Genomic DNA, 6,000 nt, shown 5'->3' with positions numbered 1-6,000 from the left:
TACTCTATAACCAACAAGAGCCAAGCCTGGCATATTTAGAAACAATGTCAAATCACCTAATGACAGCTCACACTAAACAGGCAGCTGAGTGCATGACATGTTTTCAGTTTTGTTTATGTTTAGAATTTTATTCAAACAAACATCATCAATATTGTTTCACTCAAGCTTTGCTTTTCCATATGAGGGAAATACCTAACACACCACATAATTCTCTACTATGAGGTTTCTTAAAAATTGAATATTCACGAATGTTAACAAATGAAACCAAGCCCAATTTGGGACAAAATTAAAACTAGTTATACACTGCATGCACCAGCATATATACATGTAGTAAGCCCTTTTACTGTTTTAAAGTACTGTCTTATTTTGTACTAGATAATCTTTGCATTTCAACAAAATCAGGATCAACGGTCACGTTACTTTCCTGGGCACAAATGGTAGCTGACCTTAACGATCTTCTGAATATTTACTATTTATGATGATGAGGATAATAATGGGTGGAGGCATTTTTAGGACAATTTATTTAGCAGTACTACCAATAAAACTCACAAAACATAAGCTGTATTACTAACAAACTGTGCTCCAAGTATCCAGAGTAAAATTACTCATTCAGCAAAAAGATGTTCCCTGCTTTTCTTTCTGTAAAAGTCTTCAAATGCCTGTATATCACAGTGATAAACATCATATGATGGTGAGTAAGTGCAGATGGTAAGAACTGATGATTGATGATGATGTGATTTCGATTTTTTTGATTTTGAAAGGTGTGAGGCCCCCAGTAAAAATACGACCGTCTGTCTGCCAGTCAAAGTGTTGGAAGCCTAAAGCAGATGCTAAATGCTGTTTTCACTACACTTTGTTTGCAACAAAGTTGATATTTGTTTCTGTCAAAATCAGTGCTTTAATTACATTTTATATTTATCTTTTCTCCATACAAACCTTTGCTGGATTAATTAATTAACACTGTTTTTATGTTTTAATAATGTCATTTTGTTTGGTGTACTAAACATTTTTAAATATCTCTAATATCTTTTTGTACAACAAGTGTAAATGATTGCAAACTCAGTTCACTGTTCCCTTTCTCAGTGACTGCATGCATTTGCCACCAAGTTCTTCATATGCACAACAACTGCAACTTTATATGTGCAACCGGCAGCCTTAAAACACCAATAATGAATCAGAAAATACCCGAAGAAAATCCAGCAAGCCAACTCTTCACACATTAAAGAAGCAGACATCATGCCAGTTGCATCAGCCACAAACGTTCTGTAATGGCTATACAGTTTAGATTTTGCAGTACAGTATAAACATCTCTATCCACACACCAGTCCTTTTGAAATGCAGCAGTTGCTTTGACCATTCTGTAATAAGCATACTGAGCCCTGAGGCACACATTAAACATTAACACCAGGCCTGTACACTCCTGTAATCCAGCACTATATTCCTTCAGCGAGCCAGTGGGACAATTCATCCTGCCGAAACAGAAAGTTCAGCAACATATGTCTTGCTTTCCTATAGAGCTTCTTGGAAATGTTAACACCAAACAATTTTGTGGAGCGCTTCAGTTACATGGTTACTGACAAATTCCATGTTTTTTAAAGTGTATATTACAGGTCATGTGTAATTTTGTGACTATGCCATATCCACATGACAAGAGGCAGGGTGCACTCTGAATAGGCCATCAGTTGATCACAAGGATCAACAGTTAACCTAACCCACTGTCACGGCCCAGTGTTTTGTTTCTGTATTACTATTGAACTTTAATTTTGTCATTGTTTGTCTTTTCTAGTATTTTGGTTTCGGTGTTCCATGGTTGCTGTCTCACCTAGTCAAGTCCACGTCTGTTATGTTTCCTGTTTTACTTTGAAAGTCTGTGTCCTATGTCAGTGTATTGAGTTTTGCTTCCCCTTGGTCTTGTCATGTCTGATTACTCCCAGTTGTGTTCTCCTTCTGTGTCTCATTCCCTCATTATCCCTCTGTGTATTTAAGCCTTGTGTTTCCCTCTGTTAATTGCTGGTTCGTCTTTCCCTGTATTTCTGCTGTGTTTTTTTCCGTGTTCCAGGTTCCACGTCTCAGGTTTTCATGTTTCAGGTTTCTCGTTGCAGGTTTTTGTTCCTTTCATTATTATTTTGTAGCTGTTCCCAGTTTAGGTTTTTGTTAGCGTAGTTCCCAGCGATGCTCTGCTTTGGTTTGTATTTTGCTTTTCATTATTAATAAACTTTCTCACAGCTACACTATCATCCGTGCTTGCTTTTGGGTCCGAGTCCTTCTTCTCCTGACGATCTGCCTCCCAGATCGTGACACCCATGCATGTTCTTAGATTTTGGAAAAAAGCCAGAGTACCTGAAGAGAACCCATACAAACAAGGAGAGAACATGCAAATTCCATGAAGAATGGTCCAAGACTAGATTTGCATCCATCACCATATTTATGTGACGGAACAGTGTTAGCCACAGCACCACAGTGGACCCCAGTGCAAAAACACCTAATACCAACTATCTAAGATAAGATAAGATAAAACTTTATTAATCCCTCGGGTGGGTTCCTCTGGGAAATTCGTTTTCCAAAAGCACAGCACCGACAGAATAGTTCTGTAGTTTGGTTTGATTTGCAGCCAAAAGGACCAGGGCATCATGCAGTCAACCATGAACTCGTCTGTCTACCAAAATATTCTAGAGTCAAATGTAAGGGCCAATAGAGAATAAGCTTAAATTTGGGTGAAATTGCGTAAAGGAGCAGGACAATAATTCAAAGCACAAGAGCAAATCTATAACAATACAGCTGAAAAACAAAAGAATCAAGCTGTTGCAATGGCCCTGAAATGCTGAAATACTGTGACAGGTCCTTAAACAAGCTCTGCACAAATGAATGCCCACAAACCTCAATGAACTGAAGCAACATTGTAAATAAGAGTGGGCCAAAATTTATGTCAGAGACTGATAAAGTCCAAAAGTGGTCCTACAAGCTAGCAAATGATGAAGTATCCTTATTTTTTGAGGTGAGTGCATACAGTCTATGAAAACCCCCTTTTTTTTTTTTTCAAAATTAGTGTCATTTCAACTACAAATGTAGCAGCAGTATGACTTTTTTTTTCAGTTTGATGTAGCATCACTAATAGTCTTCATATCATATGCTACACTTTCCCCTAATGGATTTGGGATTGCAGAACGTTTATTATAAATTTTCCAGTCAGTGTTTTGTTAGGATTAGTTAAAGGAACGTTTTGTTGTATGGGAATGCAGTCTTTATAAAACAGAGCTTTTCATGCAGCCTCATTTCCAGTCATCTGGTTAGACTTTGTCTGTCAGCGCTGTGTAACGTTTGTGGAAGCTTCCTGGAGCCTCTTGATGACCAGCCTATTATTTAAATGTATGAGTATGTTTGTGGGTCTTTGTGTATCCTGTTAAGCGTACTAACCTCGGCAGACTAGCTTTAAGATATTATGACTTTCATACAACCCCACCCTGGTGACAGAATCTAAACATGTCAAAAAAAGAGACTTCCAGTGAGCCCCCACCAAAACTTAGACACAAACACACGCACGCACGCACGCACGCACGCACGCACGCACACACACACACACACACACACACAGACAAGTACATACATCAAGTCCTCATCTTTTTAAAAGTAAAGAATTAGACTGCACTGCTCAATAGTTTGTAGGTCAACTCTGGTAGTAATTGAGAGCTGGCTAATTTGAATTATCAGAAGCAGATTGCAAAGTTCATGTGATGTAGATTTTCTTTTATAGGGTTCCAAATTGACCTTTGCATGACAAAGTAAAAAAAGAGGTACCCAACATTGTTTTGATTTTTGTGACTGCCCCTTGTTTTTCAGGGTTTTGTGTGTGTGTGTGTGTGTGTGTGTGTGTGTGTGTGTGTGTGTGTGTCCATGCACTGGGGATTTAATAGAAGTTTAAATTGAAGTTCCTTTGGAGTTCTTTGAGTGACTTACTGCACATTGAAAACCTTGCAGTTGTTTGAGTTTTTAACTGTCAAATAATGTCTCAGGCTGCCTAAATAAATGCATGCAGTGCATCTAATCACAATGGACTCGTATAGCAGACATTGACCATATGTAACCAATCTGAAAATATTTATACCATGTATTTTGTTTTGGTTTATTTTCTCTTTCTTTCCCTTAAGTTGGGGGGATTTTTGTGCGTGTGTAGGAAGACATAAACTCTAAACCCTTCTGATTATTAATACTGAGGCATCTATATTGAAATTTAAATTCACCCTATATTATTTTTATGCTTTATTACACCACTGCTAATGTCCCCTCCACTAGGTCAAAGAGGGAACCAACTCAGAAGGGAATAAACCTTATCGGGTGGTTGGCATTTCTTTGGGTTTAAATATAAACACAAATACTTCATTACAAGATTATATATATATATATATATAATTCCAAGTTCCAGTTTGAGTTTTATTTGACAGTTGGTGTAATTTCATGGGTTAAACCGGTAAAACAATTTACAATACCATTTTGCTACATATACAGCACAGGGAAGTTTATGCCATTGTTGTAAATCACTTGATTACACACACACACACACACACACACACACACACACACACACAGTTGTATTTTATTCTTGTCTTTTATTTGTATAAGATATGATATGTAAATAGGTGTTAAAATCTTAAAAAATAAACTTAGCACAAAAAGTAACGAAATTAATATTTCGTACATTATTCCTTTGCAGTAACTTCTTGGCAAAAAACATTTGGAAAGCCTGTTTATTTCCTATTTGTGGATTGCACTCATGAAGAACTGGCCAGATCTTCTCAGCCAATGCCAAGTAGCTTATTTTGCTATTGACTCTTGTTTGGTGTTGTTTATTGGATTCGATAATTGAAATCTGAGGAAATAAGACATATTGGTCATTTAAAAATGTATTTATTTATCAAAAGTAGGTCCCAGCATGTAGAAGAACCATACATAGCTACAAAAGCATAGTACCACCTCCTCAAGCTGGTGATCAGCTTGGTTACACACTGCTGTGGCATCCCATTCCTCAGCCATTGGGCTTGTGTTGGTCACTCTGGCATAAACAGTTCTGCAGGAACTACAGGTAGGCCATTCCATCCTTTCCACTCCCAAATTCTGGAGGTAGTGTCTGAAAAATCCTGCTTTATGGGAATGAGCATCATCTTTGAGATATTCCGCTGATTCCAAAATCTCATCTCTGCATTAAGATTGCCTCCAATGCCAAGCCTTGTTTTTCCAGTGAGGGAGATGCCACTCCACACCGTCATACTCCTGCCAAAAGTTGTTACCCTATGGGTGCAGCATTTTCCATGATTTCTCCACAATTTAACCCTATGAACCAAGTACCGTAGGCAGAATCAGGACTCACTGTTCAACATAACATTTCTCTACATTCAGTTTTGTTTGCCCTGACACCAGCGCAAACAAAACCGATTGCTAAGGGCAGTCATTTCAGGATTCCTGGCAGCCCTAAGAGACCAGAGATGAACTGCGTGCAGTCTCTGCTAGCAGGGTGAAGAAATAGTTTTCTTGTGGCGTCATCTTGTCTTATTGTAGGGTCTTTATCTTACAATATAAAGTGCCTTGAGGCAACTGTTGTTGTGATTTGGTGCTATATAAATAAAATTGAATTTAAGTTGAATCTTCATGGGATCCCCACTTTGTCTCTGACAATGAACTTGGCATTGAATTTGGGCTAGGGCTCACTCCAAATAATGCTGCAGTTTGGTTTTATGGACCACCAGCTCGAAATTTATGCACGGCCTCTATCCAGATCAATCAAACGTGGCATGCTTAGAGTAGTGCTGTTAATCAGGCACCTGACTGTCAGCACCAAGAAACTCAAAACAAGACTAAAAAGCAGAATGAACTGTTTGGCATTGACAGACAAGATCTGGCAAGTTTTTCTAGGTGCAACCCATATACTCAACTCTGCTGGTCAATCCACAAATGCATTTTTCTACAAACATGGCACCATTTAAGTGGAAATACACAGGGCTTCCAGCA

Source organism: Mchenga conophoros, linkage group LG16 (genome assembly GCF_057382185.1).
Source record: "Mchenga conophoros isolate Kocher_MC1m ecotype Shallow Benthic linkage group LG16, M_conophoros_male_GT1.1, whole genome shotgun sequence".
NCBI classification, from domain to species: domain Eukaryota; kingdom Metazoa; phylum Chordata; class Actinopteri; order Cichliformes; family Cichlidae; genus Mchenga; species Mchenga conophoros.
This window is presented reverse-complemented; position numbering follows the sequence as displayed.